This window comes from Arctopsyche grandis, chromosome 10 (assembly GCF_051622035.1).
Source record: "Arctopsyche grandis isolate Sample6627 chromosome 10, ASM5162203v2, whole genome shotgun sequence".
NCBI lineage: Eukaryota > Metazoa > Arthropoda > Insecta > Trichoptera > Hydropsychidae > Arctopsyche > Arctopsyche grandis.
Window position 1 is genome coordinate 4963089 of NC_135364.1, and position 27593 is coordinate 4990681.

Sequence of the window (27593 nt, forward strand, 5' to 3'; positions counted from 1 at the left end):
ACGCTTATATATAAATGTGTATGCAACTTTTTGATCAAGAAATGTGAATTATAACTTATTGTATATTATTAATTGCGCAGTATTATATCATCGCATTGAGCGTTTGTGTGTGCGTGTGTGTGTGCGTGTTTGTACGTTGTTTTATATAATTTAAATTAATTAATTATATACATATATATGTATGTATATGTATAGATGTGCTTTTCTATGTATTCCTCCCACTCGCCTATCCCTACCTCGTCGTCCCTTGTTAAATGTGTTTTTTTTTTTTTTTTTTTTAATAATAAATACACACACATGCCGTACGATTGTGAAATTCCACAGTGAGACGTTGAAGACTTTTGTTATGTGTGTGTATTTTTTTATTTTTTTTTGTAAACATACGAGAGTGATTTGTTTGACCAAAATCGGAATTGGAAAGTGAGACGTTTGCTTTTCATGTTGTCGAACTGAACGAATCTGAGGAAAATTCAAGGAAAAGCTTCCACGCGCGCGAACGGCTTTTCCTCGCTTGACGCGCTCGCTCTTCATATTATATAATATATTTATATGAAAATATATGCAATTTGTATTTGAAAAAAAAGTATTTTATACGCTGATTACGTGTCTAAATACTCGACATTAAAAATATTTACTAATACCGTTTTTTATGTATGTATTTGCATCATATATGATGTAATATAATAAATAAATGCCTACCTGTTTCTTTGGATATATTATATGTCTATTAAATTACAGCTGAAATTTTGAAATGAGGCCGATGATTGTTGACGTTTTGTATATGTAATTTGTTTCTTTTCTATTTTTTTATTGTTTATGATTTAATCGGTATAATAATGAAGAAGTATTTTCAACTAGTCAAAAAAAATATTAATTACACAAAATTCAATATTGATAATTTTATGTATTTGTACGTCGATTTAGATGCCATCCTTTCGAAACTTACATTTACCAATTTAGAAGACAATACTGAAAATGTTTTAAATGGCATCTGAAATGACACGATTGAATTTGTATCTAACTGTTCATTTTTTGGCCTATGTATACTATAAAATAATTCAAACTAACACGTTATTTTCCAAAAACTTTCACGTATACTAATAAATTTTTCCAGAATGCACACAATCAAAATGTGTATATATTATGTATGAAAATTGACTGAAGAGAGCAATAAGTGTTTTTGTAAGAAATAACAGTATTCGCACGATGATAAATACCACTAAAAAATCATATTCGAAATTAATTTCCATTACTTGTATTAAGTTTTATTATACAACGTATGTATGTATTTAAGATCTGTGCCATAGTGCGTTTGGCAAAATTAAATTATAATAAAAAAGAACACATTTAATTATATTATTATTATTATTATTATAAATTAATATTATTATTATTATTATTATTATTATTGTATTCATTATTGTATAACATATATGTATAATATTAATATTTTAATGTAATTACTTAAATAATGAAGGAAAAATAATTGTACTTATATACATTCCGAGTCTGAGAAACACAAACTAGCGAAAAATGGAAAACGTGAGAGAAATAAATGACGAAATGAGTTTCTGCAATATATTCTTTTATTACACCTGTCTATTTTTTATATGTACATATGTTTGTATTATATATATATATATGTATATAATAGATTCAATCCTACATAACTATCGCATAAAACAAATAAATCGTTTCGTATTACGTAGAATCGCTTTAGAATGAAATGAATATTTGATTATAGCACGAGAGATATAAAAATATATATATACAACCCATTGTACAGGTAAAAGCTAGGAATTCGATATTCTCCGATTTTTAATATGCATAATAATAAAAATAGTAAACAAACACCCTCAACTCTGTTGGACACCCTTTCTAGGGGCACAAATCACCATATTGTATTTGAGCCAGCATGACTCCTTTCGGGGTTGCTTTCTCGTATAATAGTATAATATTTGTGTGAAACCGAAGATGATGGCGTACTCTCGAATTCCACAATTTTACGATTTAAAAAAGAAGTAAAATAAATAAATGAATAGACAACCTACGCTTCGTCGACAAACAAAAGCGTACCGTTACTCGCGTCGACTATCGATCTATATTATTTATTTTAGAAATATTCTCACCGGCAGAATGGAAAATCAACAATAAAATTATTTACAAACCTTTGAAGACTGTCGATGCAATTTCGTGATGCAATCACTTCGAAGAATGCACTGAAACAATAGATAAAAGCTATACTGCAGTAGTCATTGTCGTGTCCTAAAATATATATATATACAATATTTGCACTATTCAAGTTACATACATTTCAATGTACATCTATTTTTATCATATACTAGTGTTGTGCCCGTTGATTTAAACGGAATTAATACACGAATTAAAATAAAGCTATATATAAATATAGTGTAAGGTAATTTATAGGCGCGTGCGCGTATGCATGCGCCCATTCTCCCATTCGAAATGATGAATGAATGTGTATGTGTGTGTCTTCGTGGATGTGTGTACGTTCCCACACCGCGCATCTGACGATGACGTCACCCGTCGCTCGGCCTGACGTAGCTCGGCGCTCAATATCAGGAGCACATGTCAGACGCTCCACACTCCCCCCCCACTTACCCACTACCCCGCTTCCCCACTTCGCGACATCGTCACCCCACATCCCTATGCATAACGTATACTCTTGGTATTCTAAAATTTGTTTTTTTTTTAATCTCCATACTTGTCGACGCGCCACCACATACCCACATACATAGCGTCCGTTTTTATATATATTATTATTAGAAGTAGGACTGGAAGTGTACTTTTTCCAATAAACAGGGCGTTTTGGGTGTATTTTCCAGGAAACAGGGCAAACTACAAAGCTAGAGAGCATTAAAAAAAGGTTTATAATAAAAATGAACAAAGCACGTTGAATAATGAACAAATGAACAGCGCAAAGTTGGTCCGCTCTTTAATTATATTATATGTATATACATATGTATGTGTAATAGTTATGAACAAAAAAAAAAAACAAATATATACATACATACATGTATCATAATCATCAACTTTCAAGTCATACATACGATTTTACATACATTGGATGATATTCAAAAAATACATACATACATATATATAATACAAAATTTTTAAGCGGCCTCTTAAAGAAGATTACATTTAATTTTCCTCAATTGAAATATTAAAAAAAATATATTTATATTAAATATTTAAATTCATATTATAAAAGGCATTGATATATACATAATTAAATCTGTCTTTTCTAATATTTTTACGGGACTTTTAAAACATTCAAATGGTTCCACTCGCAAAAACTACAAATACATACATATTCATTATATAATTTAATCAAGATTTTCATCGAATTAAAATTAAATTTGAATCTACGCTTAATATATACTCGTTGTTATTTATAATAGAACATATTTTCAGTTCAAAATTATTTATTTATGACATAAAATTTCAATATGTTAACATGTACTATGACAAGACGAGCGTCATCCGTTAAAGGCATAACGAGCCGACTTAAAAAAATAATATTTTCAGTCTACAATTTAATTTTCGATTTGACATAGTATTTTACGCCGATGAACCCAAAAGGGAAACGCACACACACATCATGTTCACCTCAAGAATTTATTACGAAACTAGCGCACCTGGACACGGGGAGAGCAGCGGCATCCTTAAGCCGAAAGCCGACTCCGGGGAAAAAAAGTCAAATATTGGTACAAACGGAAGAGCGAGGGGAGGGAAATCGTTTTTCGACGAGACGAAAGCACATTTTTTGTGTCACTTCCAAAGTTTGTACAAGCAGGAATTAGAGTCCATTAGAACACGATGAACAAAGTGTTTCTGTGTGTGCAAGTACGAGACTCTGCGGCCGTGTGTTTGCCCTTAGCCCTACCGTGTCGGCCCGAGTTAATGGACCTCGGCTATCAAGTATCAAAAGACCCAAGCCCTAGGCCGCCCCACTTTGTTTTCAGGGATAAATATTGAACTTCCAAGACCACTGTGCCACTCTAGCACCACATCAGGAAGGACCCACTATAAATGCTCCGGGAAAAGAAGAGCCGCCAGCGTTCTCCACTTTTTGATGCGAAAAAATGTATTCAACAAATCGATCAATCACGAACCAAACATACACAAAAAGTGGACCAAGTCCTTGGATATATCCTCACAATAACGAAATTTTAAAATTAAATTTGCGATGTTTATTAATTAAAAAATCACGACGATTAGTCTTAGTCAGCAATCAAATCGTCTTGCAATTTTGTTCACAACGTAGTAAAATAAAATGGGTGATCCTTATTGTAATTATACTGAGCAACAAAAAAAAAAAATACCAGAGCGGAGACAAACCAATCTTTACTAAGTTTGACCCACTGAATTCGAATATGATAATGATTTTTGTTGGTTAGTGTAGTTTACGAGATATGAGCGTTTAAAAATATGCGAGATTTTTATAGTTTTTTTGGCTTTTGCGGTCTTTAACTCAAAATCTAGTATTAATGTGCTCAAAGTGAGTATTGGAATCAATAGTCAGATGTTTTTTCTATTGATTGTGATATTTCATTGCTTTAAAATACTTATAATTAATTATCTAGCGTCAAACATGAATGTTTTTTACAGATTTTTTCTCCGTGCTATTTTACGTTTATTTGGCCAGTTTTTTTATTTCACCACGTTCATAAGGATTGGTTTTCTATTTAAATATATTTTTTTTTATCAAATCGTACTCCACAGAAATTATTTATTTAATAATCGTAAATGAAAGTAAGAAGAGGTATGTAAAAAAGAGCTCTACCATATTTATTGGTCGAAGTTTAGTGTTTTTGTAATTCCAAAATGTATTTTTATTTAACAATAAAATCTCAGAAATAAATTCGAAAGATTAGTCTATTATATGGGGTTTCATAGCTTCTCTATTTATGAAAAATATTGTAGATCTTAAAATCCCCACGTGATTATTAAACGTAATATCTTTCAAGACTCCTTAAAAAACGCAAGATATTTTTAGGGATTGTTACTCGATTTGAAATTTTATTTTCTTACATTAGAAGGTACTTTTACATTAATGAATTTTTCTATAATTTTATTAAGAAAATATTAAATAATAAACATCAAAATAAACAAACCAAATCCACAATAAACTACACACGCCCGAATGAAAAAACCCAATACTATTCAATTTATTCTAATCAAAGGTAATAACTTTTATTTTTTAAATAATCACGGGAACATGCATAAATGACGATTTAGTTTAATATTGAGTGTTTATTTTATAGTAAAAAAGTTAAACTATTCTCGAAAAAGAGATATATGAAAAAAACCTACTTTTTCAAAATATTTGTCGAGATAAATCGATTGGTTGGAGGCACATGATATTGTTTAAAATCAATGATATTTTTTATTTAACGTTCCCTTGATATGACAAAAGTTTTCTATTAGTAGATCCATCATTAAAAATCCATCATCAGCCTAATATAATGTACATATGTACATACATGTGGTGTTGTAAAATTCTCGGCAATAATCTTTTAGAGAGAATTCTTGGGAATATTCTCAAACCCGAGAATTTTCTTTTTTCTTGGTTATAAAACATCTCTAGATAGATAAATATTCTCGTTCTCTGAGAATATTCTCGACTTACACACTACATACATGTTTATATATCAATATTTTTTCTATTTTTCTACTATACCTAGTACACAGTAAAAAATATAGACACATTTATTCATCTTTACATATTTAAATTAAATTTCAAAAAATAAGTTAAAAACACAACCTGGATCGAAAATTATCATGCACATTGTCAAAACTCGACTTGTTGCGTCTGAAAACAAAATATTTATAAAATAAAAACCTAAGCAAATACGATTCGATCGACTTTTTCACCTGTTTCATATTTTCGTCGCACGTAGTATTTTTCACGCGCAAATATTTATCGAATCCTAAACAAGCACTCGCGATTTCCCGGTAATCCGAATTTGACACTTTCGAGCACTCTGCGAAACGGGTAATCTATTTACGAGAACCATATACATAGAATCAATTAAATATACCAAATACAAACATATGTAACGGGTGATCCAACGGCTTTTCTTAAATAAACTATGAACAAATTTCTAAAGAGAAGATCAAACAAATTCAACCTATGTATCTGAAAGCTTTATCTGTGACAATTACACATTTTATTTTAATCGAACATGTACACTCGCCTTTACAGATCACTCCAAAGCGACAAGTGTACTAATACAGATGCAATACAATAATACAATTAATACAAGCATTTTTATACAATGCGAATTCATACAAACATCATCCACAGATAAATCTATCGAGAAATTTTTAGAGCATTTTATGATATAGAAATTGGCGAACCTTAAGACGCTGAATAACTTGAGATTTGCAAGAAACATTGGAGAGGAAATGCCAATTTACAGGAACCGTTTCAATGACAATCAGAAAAATTGGCAAACTCTGAATGGAAACGATCGACCTTGAGTCTGGCCTACAGCTACTAGTGGGAATCGAACCGCGACCACTCCGCTCCAAAGCATAATATACTAACCAATAGTCCACGCCGCTGGTTATATAAGAATGTATATATAACAACATTCATATGATCAATATGACTTTTACAGGATATCATCTATAGCTACTTGAATGTTGTCTTACAGTATTCGATTGATATTATAGGAGTGTTCTATGATCGTACTTTCAAATACACAATCGACTTCTGATGAAATATTTATTGTATTTGAGAAATACTCAACCGTTAGATCACCCGTTATATTCCTGTACATTTCGCCACATCCATTAAGTATAAATTTAATATAATAATAACCACCCGAATCCGACTAATTGAGCAGGTGTTAGCGACGACTCAACTAATGCATCTGCTTAAGTGCCTTTTGGCTTCCATTTATACACAACGAGACTAAATCTAAATATTGCATTAGTTTTAATTTAAAGTAATGTTGAATATATATATATATATATATATATATATATATATATATATATATATATATATATATATATATATATATATATATATATATATATATATATATGTATGTATGTATATAAGAAAAATGGGGTGAAAAAAAAATGTTATGCACCTCCCGAAAGTGCATCTGCCTTTAGTTACCTGGCGTTGGCAGTTCCTCAGTAGGAACGCAACAAATTGCCCATTATCGGGACAATTTATGGAAGTCCTTTTAGGGCAACCATTTAACTCCCTGTCGGCAGTGACCACACACTCTCATCAAACGCGGGCTGCTTTTTAATCATTTACTTTTTTTTGTCAATCATGATTTAATCGATATTCAACGCCGCGTAATCGACCCGTTCGAAAAATGTCCGAGCGTTGTTGATTTTTGTTCACTTTCAATTTATACCCACTGTCAATCTTGAAACGGTACTCGGAAACGATCCCGATACGTCGACCACTACAGGTTTTGTCTCACCCCTATATACAAGAATGAGTTCAGTTATGAGTGGTTTTCACGGCAGTTAAGAGAACTGCCACTAATTTGAATTTATTGCCGGATGCTGTTAAATTTTCGACAAATGAACTTGTTGCTCGAAATTGGATCGAGCCCCTTTTCAGATATCAAACATCAGATACGTCTAAACTGATCATAATACGTACAAGTATCTAAAATTAGAAAATTTAGAATAGATTAAACAGTATTATGCAGATAAAAATGTCATATATTGACTTAATTATACCAATATATGAATATTCTATAGATTATTGGTATACATTTGATGATCAGTATCATTTCTATATACATACATATTTATCTAATTCATTATATAATATGTACGGGGTGATAATCGATCGAGTGATTAGCTTTATTTTCGGAAACGATAATATTAAATATGCATAAAAATTCATGACATTGATTTGTTATTTTGGAAGTATTTATCACTACTTGAATTATGTATTTAATAGTATTTAATGTTTGTTTTACAATAAGATTAAAATTACGATATTTCCAGAATAAGGACCTCAAAAAAACAGTACTGAAATACATATTCAATAAATTTATATTTTTTACGTTTCATTGTAATAAAACTTTCGAAGTTCATTTATTATATTAGAAACTCCAATCGGGTGAATGTACCTGAGTTTATAATAACACATCACTATGTCAAATAATAAACGATAGGTTTAGACATTAGAATAATATAATCGAATCGTTGCAGATACAGTGGCGGTCATTTAATCGTTTCATTTATTGTAAATACGTTTTTGAGCTCTTTTTCCTATTATGCTGTACATTAACATTAGAATAATATAATACTATGATTACTAATAAAATTAAATTAAAATTGTAAAATAGAAAATGATCAGTAGATCAGTAGCTATTAAAATAGATATAAGATGTATTGTGAACATAATTTCGTAATAATAAAAAGCATTTAAAAATCAAAAAAATAAAAAAGTTCATGCTAATACCAAAACATTTTTTGCTACCGAAAAATCACAAAAAACGACTTCAAGCATCATATTTGCAATAGTAAAATTCAAAAACAACCAATCACCATCTCAAAATGAAGATGCAACTTCTACGCAGACAATGAAGGCTTCGACGCATACGACCCGTAATGGCATGTCAATGCTTACAATAGACACATACCGATAAAATACGCAGAAAGGAAACCTTACGTAGACATTTGAAAACGTGAGCCTCACACATAATTAGAGGTATTTTTGCGAAGAAGAGGTGGAGAAAGAGGAGGTGAGGAGGTGTAAAAGCTCCCGTTGCAAACGAGGCGTGAAACGAAGGGGTATCCTTTGATGCTGGAGCCACTTGGCAACCGCGGCACGCACTCCAGATAAATCACGAGCGATAAAGTACGAAATGTGCACGGTAACTCGATTAACCATTGTATAATTTCGAAATAACATCATCTCGGGGGTGATCGGTGCCCCGGGGATAATTTGGGGTTACCTATCTGTAATAAAACCAGCCGCTCTCAACAGATGAGTCGTTCAACATGTTACATACAACTACATATGTATGTGTTTATGGGAGATGTCACAAAAGTGGCATCAATTGCTCTAACTATTCGATGAATTGTACCAAAAAATGAGAGCTTTCAAAATCAGTATTAGTATAGAGCTTGTTCGCAAGAAACTGCGCTATTTATTAGAAGCTTATTCAATAGTTAACTAAATACAATAGCACAACTAGCATTATTTTTATTTATTTCAATTAATAATCCACACTCGCCTAACAGATTGCTCCAAGGCGGCGAGTATGCTAAACAGATTAAGACTCGAGATATTATATATCTATATATATATATATATATATATATATATATATATATATATATATATATATATATATATATATATATATATATATAAATATATATATATATATATATATATATATATATATATATATATATATATATATATAAATCAATGTTTGTCTGTCTGTCTGTCTCGAATAAGCTCGGTGGATGAAATTAGGAAAATGTGTGGAGTGAGATGGATGAGAGTTGCGCAAAACAAAGGCGAATGGAAGCGTGTTGGAGAGGCCTTCATACAGCAGTGGATGGTGAGGGGCTGCAGATGGTGATAATGATGATAATATCTTTATACATAAAATTGAGTGTCTGCGTGTGGGTGTGTCTCGAATAGGCTTCTAAACCACTGAACCGATTACGATAGATCTTTCAGTATTGGTTGTATGCATGTCCGGGAAGATGACTGTGAAAAAAAACGGGATAAAACCTCTTTATAACAATATCCATAATTATGATTTTATCGACGCGAAAGTATGAAGCGCCAGTGTGTAGTTAAGGAAATGTGTACGTTGGTAACCAACTTGCGCGCACGCATGCTAACGTACAAATACATTACGTACCACTCATACCAACCTCACATTAAGTACCACTCATAACAATCCTACATATATTGTATATAAAAATCAATGTTTGTCGGTCTGCCACGTATGCGTTCCTATACTTTACTATAATTTAATTTGATTATTAAGTATTAATTTGAAACTGAAACATTCACTTCGAATCGAAACGCATCGAGAAACGGGAACGGGAACGGGAATTGCATGCGTTGTTGTACGATGGAACTTTCAGGATTTATTTTATACATGTCCGGGAAGCTTACTGTGAAAAACAATCGGCCAAAAACAGGAACGGAAAACGGAAAAAACGGGAATGAGTGGCATTGCAACGCAATAATTTCAAATGTTTTCGCGTCGCGACATGCATTGTTAGGGTAAAATAAACAAATAATTGAATAATTTCAAATGTGTTCGATGCCTGCGTTTTTCCGACAAATGTGAACGGTAACCAGAATGAGAACGGGAACGGGAACGGGAATGGGATCGGGAACGGAAAAGGGAATTGCATGCGTTATTGTGGCATTTCAACGCATGCCGGGTTCAGCTAGTTACATATATTAAAAAAATGTAAATCGAAACAACACCTGAAATTTATGGTCAGACATTACAAACATCGTAAACAATACGATCAATAACATTTTTCATGTAACAATACAATTTTTTACATTCCATAATCATCCACAGAGACATCTATGGAGAGAAATCTGGCGAAACCTGAGATATAACAATAACTCAAGGTTTTTGCAATAGAAAATTGGATAGGAGAAGCCAATTTTACAGGAATCGTTTCAATGAAAATCAGAAAAATTGGCAAATTCTGATAAGAAACGATTGACCTCGACAAATCAAGGTCTGGCCAACAACGAGACTCTGACTGATGTATGTATGTTTGTGGGTTTGGCCAACCAAGGTCTCGCCAACAACGAAAACTGACGCGATGTATGTATGTTTGTGGATTTGTTTGTGGGTATGTTTGTGGACATGTGGCGGACGCGTCGACCAGTCGTGCCAAGAGAAGCGGGGAAGCGGGGTAGCAGGAAAGTGGGAGGTATGGAGCGTCTGACATGTGCTCCTGATATCGAGCGCTGGGCGACGGTTGACGTCAGCGTTAGATGATTTGCGTGGGAGCGTACACACGTATACAAATCCACGAAGACACACACATTCATTCATTCATATCAAACGAGAGAACGGGTTAGATCGGTGAGTGTGTGATGCGTGCACTCAACTTTTTCTATTAATACGTGCGCGCGCTATAAATTAACTTACATTCAATTTATATAGTTATATAGCATATAACTTTATTTTAATTCGTGTATCAGTTCCTTTCCGAAAACACCCATCTAAATCAACGGGCAAAACACTAGTACCAAATATAATAATGTGGCATATTTTTCAACAAGTATGACAATATGGCACTTTAAAAATACGACAAATTAAGACAATATATGACAAATTAAAGCCAGTAAATACATAGGGTTTATTTCAGTCAATATACCTAATAAATATATAGGTACATAGTACATATGTACATGTAATTATGACTAAGAGTAAAACATTATAAACCTATTGTTTTATTACTTAATAAATTGTTGCAAAACTCCATAATATGCAATTATGAGACAACATATAAGTTTATAGCTAAAAACATTGGATAATTTATATAGGAAACAAACATTGTGTGTCGAGTTCTGATCATTAAAATCGTCTGACATAAATAACCAGGATTAATAATAAATTAAGACATTATCATTAAAAGGCGCTTTTATAGCATGCATTAAAACATCTAGGATATTTTAAAATGATTTTTATTCTTCATAAATAATGTTCACAATACATCTTATGTTGTATATTCTAATACCTACTGATACAGTGATCATTGTCTATATTAGATATTATTTTCCTTGTTAGTTTTTATGTTATTGTCTTATTTTTTAAAGTTAGTGTATACAGCATAATAAAATTTATTTATCTACAAATATTAAAAAATAAATAAATAATATTATATCTTTTAACTGGAAAAGTGTGATTATAAAATTAAATTTATTTATTAATACTCATGTATTTAAATGAGAATTTGAAAGCCTATTTCTAGATTTTGCACAAATATTTCCAACAATGGAAAAATCTCTTTCAGTTTCGGTCGAAGTAATTAAAAGGACGAAGAAAATAATTTTAAATCACCCAATTTTCCTGTCAGCATGTATTAAGCATGTCATTAAGGCTATTTTTATTTACGTTATTTTTTAGTTTTGTCTTTGATATCTCTTTATTTAATTCATCACTAAACACAGAATTGTATCAACTTCATCAGAATCTAAAAGAATTTCTTCTATTGTGGAATCAAGACAATACAATAAGGATACTCGCTTGTATTTTAATTTTTAAATAACGTTTTGATTGAAATATTTTTCCCGGTATTTGAGATAAAAATTCCCGGGATACGGGACATAAAATATACGTGATTCCAGGGAATTCCTGTCCTGGGTCAACTCAGTCAGAAACACTAGCATAAACATTTTGTTTGAAGCACCTCTTAACACTTTAGTATAGTTATTAATGATTCTGTCATAGAAGATAGAATCTCCTGATCGATAATCTGAAGACAATTTTGTTTAGTATCTGTGTAATCTGTGTAATCGAGATATAATATTTGCTTTGATGTTGTATTGTAGATGGAAAATAAGTTTTCAACTATTTCAACAAACATTCCAAAAATTTTCGACTATTTCTCACATAAATAAACTCTCAAGATATTGTAACTTAGAGATTAGGTGATTGGTGCTCGTCGACCACTAGTTTACTAGCACTGATCACCTGATCTCGCGTTCGCGCCAAAAAGGCCTCAGCGAATAAACGAGCTGTATACAACAACCAATAAGATCTCGCGGCCCATCGACCAATGATATATCTGTGCTGAGAGTACGCGCTGCACAGTGCGGAATGCTTAATCGCATGCTCCCTTTGTTTTAAAAACAATATATCTCAAAGGATGTACGACATAATAAACTGGAAATATATTTTCGATGCATTAGGATAAGAGTTCATATATTGTGAGATTTTAATACAAAACCATGAACCGGAAGTGGTAGTTTACTTCCTCACAAAATTGCGTTTTGAATAGTAAAACTATATTGTTGATATATTTAATTATCAGAAATAGGGAAAAAATATATCAGAGAAGTAACATTTCAATGATGATACAAATAAAAAGGTCAAAATTTGTATATCGCTGTAGTAATTGACAAAATAAAGATACATGTTTAAGACTTTGTGGCATCAAATTTTTAAAGTTTTTTTATAATAGTTCAACTTTAATAATTGATTAAAAACATGGCGGAGTCGGAGCGGAGGTTTAAAAATATTTTTGAAATTTTTAATTTTTACAAAAAATATCAAACTTGAAGGTGGATACTTATCCTAATCAAAATTTCTACGAAAGTAATTATATTTTGGTAAAATTGTAATCAACATATTAGATCATATCTTTGTGAGTAATATTCACTCAAAAATTTATCAATAAAGCTTTCGATTAGACCAAAATTGACCTCCAATCTGGAAGTCACGAACGCCTGCACTACAAATCTATTTCGTTGCATATAACGAGTCACAAGTTTGATCAAGTGTGATGGAACATTAAATACATTAAATTATAGATATTCAACAATATAAAACGATGATATTTGAATAGAGTTTTTGGAAAATATTATAAATATGAATGTCTAGGCTGTGTATAAATAATCGGTGTATATGTTCCGTGCTTTGATTTGGAGCTGACTCGTCGACGGAGCAACAATACACTACTCGCTGTGCATTCCACTCCAATCTCGGAAACTCCTCTACACGTCCACGCTACAATATTAAAATTTAAATTCTAATCAAACCATTTTATAAAGTTGTCCCAAGAAAAAGATTCAGAGTCCCTGATCTACCCCAAAAGCGCATAAAATGCATCTAAGGTAGACAATAGAAAGTAGGCCATTGTCCCGGGTCAATAAATTCGCGGTGGAAAAATGCACGTATATGCATATTGTGTGTGTGTACAATATGTATATAATAAGTGCATTTGCTGTTGCATTTCGCAATTGAATTTATGTTACGCGGATGTCAGAGCACAATGGTTTATCTTGCGAGCATCTGTCCCACGACCCCCACGGATATGATATGCCGGTTAATTGATTCACCATAACATCGGTCCCAATGCTCCTCATCTACCCCTATCAATCCCCGAATGGGTAATGGCAGTAGCCTGGTAATGGAAGGGCTTAAGCGACACTAACGAGACGCTCGTTTTAAATATTTCAAATACTTTAAAATAGGGTCGTGTGCAATTTTAGATACATTGAACCCATTGTTTGGATTCAAAGCGTGTCGAATTTGCACTAGGGTGAAATCTTTGACGTAGATCTGCATCCATTTGTGAGTCTGCATATGAGCAATAGCGGACGATACTCATATGTACATATGCACATAAAAATTAATTGACCTGGTGACTTACAATCAGTCTGCAGTATTGCATCAAAGTAATGCCAAAAAAATCCTGTAAATTAAGTGGTCCTACACCTATGTACATATATGTATATGTATTTTTGAATGTGTGAAAAATTGCAATATTGAAATACAAATACCAATAAATATTCGAATGCAATTTCGAAGTGCAGAAAACTTTCTGTCATACAAGTGTTAACTTGATACTTTTAACCAATAAAATATTTGACACCTATATTGGTTTTATAAAAGTTTATTCCTATATTTATGCGTAAATCAATAATGAATGTAATTTTAAATGAATAAGATTTTTCGTGTGAATTTTTTTGAAAACTTAAATAAAAATCCAATATACATATACAGACGCACGACTGGAAGTTCTTACCACTAGCGCAAAACTCGTTTTTTGTCGATTTTGTTAAATTTTAGAACAGGAAATGAAACAAAACTTTTTATTATACACGCATAATATATTCATCAATAATATTTACAAAAAAAACTGTAATTAACTTAATATTTAGTTGTCCCTCCCCTATTTGTTATAACAGCCCGAATTGATCTCTACGCATCACTGTATTGTTTTTTTGATTTTTGAATTATTTTTCCATGAATTTATTATTTTTTCTTTTAAATTATCTAACGTAGTACATATTAGGGCTGTTATAAAAAATACTTTTTAATACCCCCAACAATTTTCAATCGGATTTAAATCCGGTGAATTACCTGGCCATAACAAAATTCGAATATTTTTTGTGGTCAGGTAGTTCTTAATTGTTTTGGCCGTGTGACATCTTGCATAAAAATGTAATTATGTGCATCCATCCCTTCTGATTCAAAATAAGGCAAAAATAAGTTCAACAAATTTTTTTTGTATTGATCCTGCCCCAATGTACGGGTCTTAACCCCTTATGGGTTCAGCCCCTTTTCCGCTAATAACGGACCACACCATACAGATGCATTATATTTTGTTGTTTGAATGGTGCATTCGTCGCTCAGCTTCTCGGAAGGTCGTCTTCTGATGTATTGGACAACATCTGTCATTGTCCTTAAAATTGTTTCGTTAGAGAAACAAACCTAAAATGAACGAAAAATTAGTACATAGGAGGTAATCAAGTATTTTTTAGTTTAATATTAATATTTAAACAATACCTTTTTCCAATCATCAGCAGTTCATTGCTGATGTTCCAGAGCTTTTTTTTCATCGTTGGTGTCAATTTTGGCTTTTTTATGGGAGTTCGGCTCTTGACGTTAACTTCACGAAATCTACGTTGCACCGTCCTTGTGGAAATATCGATACCCTCTTGGTTCAGAATAGCTTTAATGCCTTTATTAGGCACCTTACGGTTCTCCAAAGCTATGGTGATGATTTTTCGATCCGTTCGCGGTGTGGTTTTTCGTTTTCTCCCACATTTGTCGTATAATGTAGCAGTTGGATAAACTCTCGATTGCACCAATTGTGCAATATGGGCTACCGTAGGTTGAGAAACATGAAATTTTTTTGCAATTTGTCTGTAACTATATGTATTTTCACTAATAAGTGTTGCAATGGCCACTTTCACATCTTCTGAAATAGTTTTTTTGGAGCCATTTCAAAAAAAAAGTTTTTGATTAAAAAATCAAAAAATATATTAAAGCGAACGTAAAAACACAATAATATTAATTTACAACTTATATTTAAAAAGAATTAAACCTTAAGTCTATTTTTAAGTCAATAATTGTTAATTTACGCAGCGTGTTAACAGGGCGAAAACTGACCGTGAACTGAGTCTTTGTTTCTTTCATCCCCAGTTTCAAAATTTTCGGTTTTTTTCACCACCACATGTGGGTTGCTATTCAATCTATCTACCAGTGTTAAAATAAATACGTGTTTCTCACATGTTTGTCAAATTTGTCACAAGTTTCGCAAATTACGCTAGTGGTAAGAACAACCTGTCATGGGTCTGTACATACATAAATATAATATCTATTCATTGGTATATTAAAAAAATAAAATATATTATTCCACAAGGAGTAATAAAGGAGTATAATATCTATTATATGTATTTACACTAGCTGAACCCGGCATGCGTTGCAATGCCGCAATAACGCATTCAATTCCCGTTCCCGTTCCTGTTCCCGTTCCCGTTCTCGTTCCCGTTCCCATTTGTCGAAAGAACGCCGGCAGTGAACACGTTGGTCGCGACGCGAAAACATTTGAAATTATAGCGTTGCAATGACACTCATTCCCGTTTTTTTCCGTTTTTTTTACAGTAATCTTCCCGGGCATGCATAAAACAAATCCTGAAAGTTCCATCGTAATGTGTACATATAACCAGCAGAGTGGACAAGTGGTAATCATATTGTGCTTTCGAGCAGAGTGGTCACGGTTCGATTCCCACTAGTAGCTATTGGCCATAACCTTGGTTTGTGACTCCAGCTCGATAGTTTCCTTTCAGAGTTTGCCAATTTTTCTGATTTTTATTGAAATGGTTTCTGTAAGTTGACATCTCCTTTCCAATCTGTCTTTAAAATCTCAAGTAATTCAGCGTTCGCCAATTTCTATATAATAAAATGCTGCGAAAATATCTCCATAGGTGTCACTGTGGATGATGTTTGTATGAATTCACATTGTATATGTATAAAATGCTTGTATTGTTTGAATTATTGTATTGTATCTGTATTAGTACATTCGTCGCTTTGGAGTGAACTGTTAAGGCAAGTTAACATTTTCCATTTAAACTTAAATATATATATATATATATATATATATATATATATATATATATATATATATATATATATATATATATATATATATACATATATAAAAAAATATTTATTAAAATCATATTATTTCGTTTGGATCTTAAATATGTATTCTATAATGCGTACGTGCATTATTCATTTCCATTCGATGACTATTAATACTATGTATGTATATTAAAGCTTAAAATTTAAATCCACATAAGACATTACTTTCAACTTGTGATTTGAAAAACGCAATTGTTTAATATTTTAATACGGACTTGTATGAACAATCGATTGAATCCGCCTTATCTTCAAAGGTTGTGATAGTAAAATTATTGCGAAAAAACTGTCATATTCAATCATCTTTTTAATTATTTAAACAAACGACTATCTAACTACGCCTAATCTGTATAAGATTAGCTCGTGTAAATACATATCTATATATATATATTTAAGATATAGTATTACAATTTAAATCAATCTGAATACAAATTAAAATCGATTCAAACCCATTGATAATAATCGATTCATATCATACAAATGATTCCGCATTTTAAAATAATATTTAAATGCACCCACATATTTTATGGAATATTTTATATGATACGCTCAAGGCTATTGTCAACGTACAAATAAGCATGTATTTATATGTATATACATGTGTTCGTCCATTGTTCTGAGCTCCTGATAGTTGTAATATATTTTTTTTAAAACAGCAAATATTGGAATTCAGAAGCACCTTTAGTTAGAAAATATATTCTGTATCATTGAAAATCCATAAAAAAATAATATAAAAATTCTTAAAAATATATTTGCACTGCCCATTCCAGTTTGTGAAAATCGTAAATATTACCAATTTCAGAATACTTTTTTAAATTAAACCTCGGTTTTAGTTTTTCTTTTTTTTAATTCACCTCATGTAAATGGAATAATTTTACATTATAAAAACCTCATATGGTATGTTTCATCACATTGCTGAGGATAAATAATTACACGGATTACATTTACTTTGGTTGTGACGGGTTTTTATAGATAAAACGACTCTTTATGAATAAAATTATCGTTTTAATAAGACTAGAGAGAACATTAAAAAAATGACAGCAGAATCATTAACTTTAGTTTCTGAATAAAATATCGATGCTATCCATGCCGTCAAAAATTACATATAACCAAATAACAGAACAGTAGCTCAAACTTTAGGCATATCTAAATATTCTAAATTAAAGAGTCAGTGCCAGTGCTAGGCAGTGTCTAAATTCAAAGAACACTAAAATCTACGATCTAAAGCAAATTATGTTTAGGTAATCTGTGTATTATACCTGAAGGGTATATTATATATTTTGTTGTAATCACCGAGACCCTTCACAAGTGTGTTAGTATGGTTATTAGTGATTCTGTCATAAAATCTACTGGTTAGTTTGTTAGTAATGTCTGTAACTAACGGAATATTATTTATGGCATGCAGTTTTTTCAAGTTAGTATAATATCGGTGTGTTATAAATTATTTTTAGGGATTGATTATTCACGATAAACGGGCATGAACCTTTACAGCAATTTAGTATTATATATGCCCAATAAATATCCATAAAATAGGTAATCGTGTCATTTCGATGTATCAGCTCTCCTACTTTGCAGCTTAGTCGGTCCAGTAGCCTCGAGAAAAATCATACGATGTTGATAATTTGTATCGATCCAAAACTAACACTCGCTCCCTACCAAAATACATACACGCGAATAAAAATAAAAGAGCTCAAAATCGCGTTCGACAGCCTTTTAACCCTTTAGGCGACGGACCTCACAATGCGTTCAGGTAGACCGCAAAGGTGCAGCGATTGTGTCATAATGCAGGGCACTTCACACTTTCTTCGAGCACGTTAGCGGTCTCATTTAACATGCAAATTGCACCTTCGGGGTATCAAACCGGGAACGCGAGTACGAAAATCGTTGCCAATTTCACTACCGCAAAAATTCCAATCATTCGATATGTGTGTCTATCGTCGAAAGTTTCGTGGACGTCTCTCGATTTTAATTCGTGGCGATCGTATGACAAATTACGATAAAATTAGCATAAACGGGGGGTATTTAGCATAAACGAAGGGTATTTATGCGGTGTAATTTGCGTCATTCGACACACTACGATACGATACGTTTATGTCGTTTTGAGGCCGAGCGCAATCGACGGGAATTAACCTTTTAAGTGAAATTTATTATGTCAAAAATCCGGTGTGGTCGCTCTTCGAACCAGGCGTGTGTAATTTGGGCCCGCGAGCCCAACTTGGCCTAGTTTTGAGTCGTATATCCTAATGAAAATGTCATCATTTATGACGTAATATAAAATCGTAGAGCTTTCCAGAAGTTTTCCAAACTCTTTTGTTGGAAAATCGTACCATATGAATGATGACATAAATAAAATTTTGATATACACATGAATTCTGGTATTTAAAATTAAAAAATACCATATATATTCCTCTGGGGAAAATTTTTCTAATATTGAGAAAATGGTCCTGAAAAGAAACATTTCAACTATACCGAATAATCCACAGATCTTTTACATGCAATAAATCCTCACTTTCGTCTACAACTTCTTGGATTCAATTCTACCACTCATTTCGTCCATTCAGCATCCACTTTCTGTATATTTCAGCTATTCCGAAAAACCCATGGGTCTTTTTCTTAAATTCAATGTTTAGTTAAAAATCCTAATTTTGGTCCACAGCCTCTTTATTTCAATGCAAGCGGTTACTTCATGCATTAAGCATCAACTTCTGCTTTCGATACATAAACATTAGAATTCCCATCACCTTCTCTAACAGCTAGATTCTAACCTTTCGACCCATTATTTTCATATAAACATACACCTCAGCTATTCTGAATAATTCAAAGATATTTTTCATTCATTCAAAGATATTTTTCATTCATTCAATATCTATTTAGCAATTCTCACTTTCATCCAAAACCTCTTTGAAAAAATTTAAGCCCTAATTTCGTAAATTTAACATCCACTTTCTGCTTATGATATCTATGTAAGCTCAAGTATTCTCGCCCGCTATCTTACATTTATATCCATTATTTTCATACACAAATACATTTCAGTTATACTTAATAGTCCACAAATATTTTTGATGAATTCAATATCTAATCAAAAATCCTCACTTTCATCAAAAACCTTTTGGAAACAATTTAAGCACTCATTTGGTCAATTCAGCCTCCACTTGCTGTACATTTCAGCTATTCCGAATAACCCACGGGTTTTTTCTTGAATTCAATGTTTAGTTATCAATCCTTATTTTGGTCCATAGCCTCTTTATTTCAATGCAAGCGGTTACTTCGTGCATTCAGCATCAACTTCTGCTTTTGATACCTAAACGTTATCCCCACCACCTTCTAACATCTATAATCTAACCTTTCGACCCATTATTTTCATACAAACATACACCTCAGCTATTCTAAATAATCCACAGATCTTATTCATGCTTTCAATATATATTTAGCAATCATGACATTCGTCTATAACCATTCGAATACATTTCAAACACTCATTTCGAACATTCAGCATCAATGTTCTGCTTTTCATACATCATGCACTCTCGTCCATTTTCTTTTGCATACACACACACATGTGTAGAAACACGTAAAATAAGATGGGCATTTCATCATTGCATTCTAAAATCCATCTTCATATAAAATTTGCTAAACCTCAAGCCACGAATATCTTTACGTACGCCCGATCCAAATTTTCCGACCTCGTACGAAATATTCACACACTGTAATTTTTTTTGTAGCAGGCCATAAATCATCAGAAACAATTCGGAGTGCGCCTTCGTCGTTATCTCGCCCCGGTCTAATAAAATTAATTAACCCTCCAGTTTCGGGCGCGGTTATCTGGTGCAATAAAACGGCGCGGCCATATTGTACGAACGAACCGAATAATTAACGGCGATAAGCGTAAATTTTCCATTAAATGCATATCTGGGCGGGCATGCTGCACTCTATCATCTCCCATAGTACACACACACGACCATAAATATTACAATAACCATCTTCGGCATTGCTTGCATAAGCCTGCAATCATGTGAAAAAATATTTCCGATGTGAATTATTTATAATTGTATCCGAGAGAGCGTTGACATGTTTTGACATTTTGAAAAGTGGGCGATATCGATGCTTATCTATTTTTTTTTTTTAGTTAGAAACTAATCGTACTGTGATCTTGAGTAAATATTGATAGCCGCACGCGTTTTTTGAATGTAAATAATAGTGTTTAGCTATATCTGGAATCGGTAGAATTGAATGATTCCGCAAGAGATATGCATTTATATGTAGTCCGTCGTTGAATGGATATTCTGTTGACCTAATATTTTATAAAGAAAATGCATTTTAAAATAAATAAGTTTCACTATTTTGGGAATGTTAAATATAAGCTTTCAAATGAATCTTACCTTGGCCTTAATCCGTCTCTAATATACCTATAATTCGTAAAGTTTAAAGATTAAACGTTGATAAGGAAAATAAAATTGACTTACTTAACCTGAAACGTTGTTTGCACTATTTTGTTAAAATCAAATTTATTTTAAACACGAATTGTTTAAATAAAGCTTATCATGTAAAACACTTCAATGTTAATTTCTTTAAAAAAAGTTTTCAATATATAAAATCATTTAAATTTATGCTTGAAAAAGTCGTATTTTGTGCATTCGAAATATGTGCCATTATTTAATATTTGATATTTAGATTAATTGAATGAAATCAAAATTAATTCTAGGTTTTTAATTTCATTGTTTCGTTCAATATTCTGAGAGAATTAATAATCGGAATTTCTAATAAATGAAGAACTATTGAATCAGTAAAAATATCTAATTTATCAATTTGACTCGTCTATAAAATACACAAGTCAAATTGTAAAACATTTATAAGAATTTTAAATAGATTTTTAAGCTTTTCTTTCCTATTACGCTGAATAATATAATCTTAAAATAAAATAATACCTACTGTAAATACTTACAAATAACCAAGTAACCATTAGAATAGACCTAAGATGTATTGTAAACATAATTTATGACCACTAAAAAGCATTAAAAATAAAAAAATTAATTTATTTGACTTGTATAAATTTCATATTAACATTATATATACATATTTATGTATGTATGTATGTAGATGCAATAATGTACTTGAATTATAATAAAAACGAACTGAATTAAGTTCAAAAATTTAATTAAAATCATATAAAATTCACATCGCTCTTTTATACCTAATAATTTCAATCGAATGCTTTTATAACGCATTTATCTACGTTTAAAGCGTTTCCATAATTCGATCATTACTTTCAAAAGGCGGCTCGCGACGATAAATTCCTATTAAAAAATTCATATTCTATTATACTCGAATGAAATGTGAAAGTTCAATTAAAAAAGGAATTCCTCAACCATTCTACTAACTCCCCTCGTTTTTCCGAATAGTTGCATACTAAATTAAGCCACGCGGCTTCCGAATGAAGATTATTATTAAATGAATTTTTTTACCCGTCAGTTTATTTATTTATTTTCCGTTATCGAGATCGAGATATGAAGACGACGAAGCGATGAACCCAAGTTTTGCGATAACATCTCCAGGGGTCCCTAAACGGCGGGCTATTTTACGACCATTACGCCCGAATCCGGCGTTTTGCAGAATGAATGCGATAATTGGCGAAATTCCTCCTCAGAAGGAGGTGGAGGATGAGGAGGTGGTCAAAAGGACCCTCGCATTTCTCGGAAGGGCCGGCAGGTCGTAAACGCGAGAGCTTTTACAACTACATACATACAACGAAAATAGTTCAAACGCTTTAATAGAACGACTTTTGAGCTTAATTGAATATTTCATACTTGAAAAAAAATATTAATCCAGCATAATTGGATCGCAATCTATGTATGTTGAAACTGCACTTTTTATACTCATAAATAATTCATGTGTGTTTATAATGAACTAGCGTTTGGTGTTACGGCGGATTCGTACTTTGCGTGCTACGGCTTAAGCTTTCGATCGAAAAATGAAGCATTATAATACATATATGTAGAATTGATTTTTAAACGAGCCGAGATAGAGTGTGTGTGGTATGCCTGGAAAAGACCGGATGCGTGTTGTTATGGTCACTTGTTGGAGAGCAAGCCCGAAGATGTGTTAATAAATACATAGTTCTGACTTAATCTGCGTTTCACTTGGAATCCTTCACATCCGGATCCTATATTTGGGGGCTTTGTCCGGGATGCCTGAAGACATTTCGAGTGACAGCCAGAAGCGGTCAGACGACGACGCGGAGTTTTGACAGTTGAGGTTAGGACGCGCGCGCGATGACGAGAACGCGGAAGCCCGTGACGTCGGTGACGTCACGTCAGCGAACACGCCACACGACGATGATGATATCCAGAACGATAGCGCCATTATCAGCGTCAGTTTTACGTCGGCTAACTGTCGTGGAGATGCAGAGGTTCGCGGACTTAGACGAAGATGATGACGACGACGATGAAGAGGAAGAAGAAGACGAAGTGCCATATTTTGACAGAGACAAATTCGAGACATACGCGCCACGGTTTAAGGGGATCGGCGGTGTGCCAATCAGCCAGTGGATTGTGCGCATGGAAGAATTTGCGAAGTTCTTCCACTGGACGCCCCTGGAGCAACTGGTCTACGGGAGAATATATTGCGTAGGAACAGCGAGAATGTTCCTGGATTCAGAAGGGATAATTACATCATGGACTATCCTTAAGCAGAAACTGATAGAAGAGTTCCAGTGGGATGACGAAGAGCTCGTCTTTGAAGAACGAGAAATGCTTGCACAAGCAGGGCCCATTGACTCCGATTCAAGTGGGGCCGGTGAAACACCAGACGACGAACCCAGGGTGACGGGATCCGTGAGAAACCGTGAAAACCGAGAAAGACTGAGTTCACGATGCTACAATTGTGGTGGACGTGGTCATTTAGCAGCCGACTGTAGGTTTAAGACGAGAGGAACCCGCTGCTTCAATTGCAACGAGTTTGGGCACATATCAGCTCAATGTAACAGCACCAAAACAAAGACTGTCTTGACAATACAAGAAGAAATAAGAAAAGAAGTCAGTATCTCGGGTGCCGCCCTGTTGGGTAGCCCTATCACAGAATCCGTTCTTATGTGCATTGACGGCAGCAAAGTGAAATGTGTTAAAAAACCGTGTGTTTTGATGGAGGTTAACTTAGAACGGAGTCTGCCGAGGAGGAAAAAAGAGCAAGACATGAGGGATCGTAAGGAAGTGTGGCAACAGGCATGTAAAAGACCTTTGCAGCAACGGGCTTCACGAGAGATGTCTGCTCAAAGAGAACTCATTGTTTCCAATGATGAAGAGGACGATGCAAACATGGCTGATGGAGGTGTGAACCTGGCTGATGTAAGTGTGAACAGTGATGGTTTGCACAGAAAAAGACCTTTGCAGCAACGGGCTTCACGAGAGATGTCTGCTCAAAGAGAACTCATTGTTTCCAATGATGAAGAGGACGATGCGAACATGGCTGATGGAGGTGTGAACCTGGCTGATGGAAGTATGGACGGTGATGGATTGCAAAGAAGAAGACTTTGGGACTACGGAGACATACCGTTTTCAAATACAGATGAACCACCCGATGATCAATTTGGAAAAGGATCTAAGGATTATAGTCATTTGAAGAATTCTGAAGATGAGAATAAAGAAAAGGAAAAACATAAAGACAAAGAGAAAGATATGGCTAAATCACAAGAAGGATTAAGGGACCCAGTCAAAATTTCAACACCAAAAGACACTGTATTCACTTTCAAGCTCAGTCGTAGTCGGATTGATGTTAATTCAATGGAAAAGAAAATAGAACCATGGATTGAGAAAAGACTTACTGGATGTATCAGTGAGCTAGAACCAATATGTGTTGACTTCATTTATGGTAAATTACTAGCAGAAAATCTGTGGGGTGACGGCAGATTCATCGGATGCTCACGGAGAATCGCCGAGGGCATTGGATAGAATTTAAGTTGTACCGATGGAAGTGAAGTGTGCGTTTGTGAATTAGAGATATAAGATAACTGTATTGAAATGTAATTCTAGTAATGTTTTAAAATGTGATTGTTTCCGATGTAAAGATTTAACCTGTCATAGTAAAGGTATTGATTTTAATGTTTATTGCTAATTCTAGTAATGTTTTAAAATGTGATTGTTTCCGATGTAAAGATTTAACCTGTCATTGTAAAGGTATTGATTTTAATGTTTTATTGCTAATTCTAGTAATGTTTTAAAATGTGATTGTTTCCGGGGTAAAAATTTAACTTGTCATTGTAAAGGTTGTGATACCTTTCTGTTTTGTATTGCTTGTAATAATTTTACATAGTAATTGTGATACCTTTCTGTTTTGTATTGCTTGAAATAATTTTAAATTGTAATTGTGATGATTTATGTGTAACTTTAATTGTGATGATTTATGTGTAACTTTAATTGTGATGATTTATGTGTAACTTTATTGAAGATTGAATTGTGTTGAAATGAAAAATTGATTTGTAGTGAAATGTGTAACGATTAATTTGTTATAATTGTAATTGTTATGTAAATTGTGAAATGATTGATGTATAAGTGTATTGAAATGTAGTTGTGATGATGATTGTAATTGTGGTGATGATTGTAATTGTGATGATGATTGTAATTGTGATTTAAATTGTAATTGTGACAATTGAAAGCATGTTTAGGAGAATATAAGATGATTTTATGGAATGGAAGATTAAACATTGTTGAGGATGATAGAGGAAATGTTTTAAAAGAATGTAAGATGATACATTGTATAGAGTGGAAAATGAAATGTAAAAGAATGTGAGATGAAACATTGTTGAGGATGATAGAGGAAATGTTTTAAAAGAATGTAAGATGATACATTGTATAGAGTGGAAAATGAAATGTAAAAGAATGTGAGATGAAACATTGTTGAGGATGATAGAGGAAATGTTTTAAAAGAATGTAAGATGATACATTGTATAGAGTAGAAGATGAAATGTAAAAGAATGTGAGATGAAATGCTGTAAAAATATAAAAGACGAAGAATGTCATCCGAGGGCGAATGACAGTCAGGAATGACCGAATGTAGAATTGATTTTTAAACGAGCCGAGATAGAGTGTGTGTGGTATGCCTGGAAAAGACCGGATGCGTGTTGTTATGGTCACTTGTTGGAGAGCAAGCCCGAAGATGTGTTAATAAATACATAGTTCTGACTTAATCTGCGTTTCACTTGGAATCCTTCACATCCGGATCCTATATATATATGTAAATATTGGAACTAAAGTTACTTGTTTTAATATGACTGACGTTTTTGCAAGGTTTGCTTTCGTGTTTCATTAATTTGTTGTATTTGAACTGTTACATTTCGATAATGATACGCATAGAATGCTTGAAAAGTTACGCAACCAAAAAAAGAACAATTTTTTTCTGTAGTGTTAATTAATATTTAAATCGCATAAATGTATTATTGATAGATGAGTGTTTAATATAAAGCAAATTATAAATCAAAAACATTTTTAATAATATTTATTATTATTTATTAACTGAAATAAATGAGAGCTGTTTGAAAATATACACAACTAAAATAAAAAGATGCAAATTTTTCAATAGTTGTGATTAATTATAAAAATATTAAATATATGTTTGTATGTATGGAGTTGTGTTATAATGTATTATACATATATTTTAGATACATTAAATTAGAAATTAAATTTTAAAGTAAATTATTGATTTCACTGTTCGACACGAAAAATGGTTCATAGACGAGATATGACTTTTCTTATAGATCTATGCCCAGTAAACACGAATCTGGTAATAAAAAATGTTGATTGGCTCGAGATTCGGAGATATATGTTTGTATTTTTAAATCGCGCGATTTTTCTATATCTTGGTGTTGTTGTATCGATTTCTCAAAATCTGTCAATTTCCTGTTCAAAATAAATATTGGAATCTATAGTCGGGTATCTTATCTTTTGTTTGTAGTACTTTTCAGCTTTCAAATCTCTCTAAGTAGTCGTCCAGTTCAAATCAAAAGTCAAAAGTACGTATTTATACTTGGGATTTTTTCCCATTGTTAATATTATTTTATATTGAGTTTTTTCTATATATTTATTGGTATAGTGTTCTAACCACACTATTTTTTGTTTTCGTTAAAAGGTTTAATTGAAAGTGTGTTGAACTTTAAATCGGTAAAATTGCGAGCAAAAAGCGCGTATTAGTATTTACTCGTATTTACACGAATCTGAATTGAATTAATAGGGATAATATATTAAATATAATAATATCGTTAAATATAATAATTATCATAAAATAAAATGTAATATGTATATATTTACATATATTGCTGCACTGTTCGGAAAGATACGCACCGAAAATTTCTTAGCATATAAAAATAATAATCAAATTGAATTGATATTTTACTGATTTGAAGAATTATTCTTTAATAATGTATTAAATATTTAACAA

At 32.5% G+C, this 27593-nt stretch overlaps 1 long non-coding RNA gene across 1 annotated transcript in view; it reads right to left on the reverse strand.

Annotated features, from left to right (window-relative positions):
• Positions 1–27593, reverse strand: part of LOC143917655 (uncharacterized) — a 160606-nt gene that overhangs the window by 91031 nt on the left and 41982 nt on the right. Inside the window, exon 2 of the long non-coding RNA XR_013261085.1 lies at positions 2169–2219. This is a non-coding gene — a long non-coding RNA (uncharacterized LOC143917655). The remainder of the gene's footprint in view (positions 1–2168; positions 2220–27593) is intronic.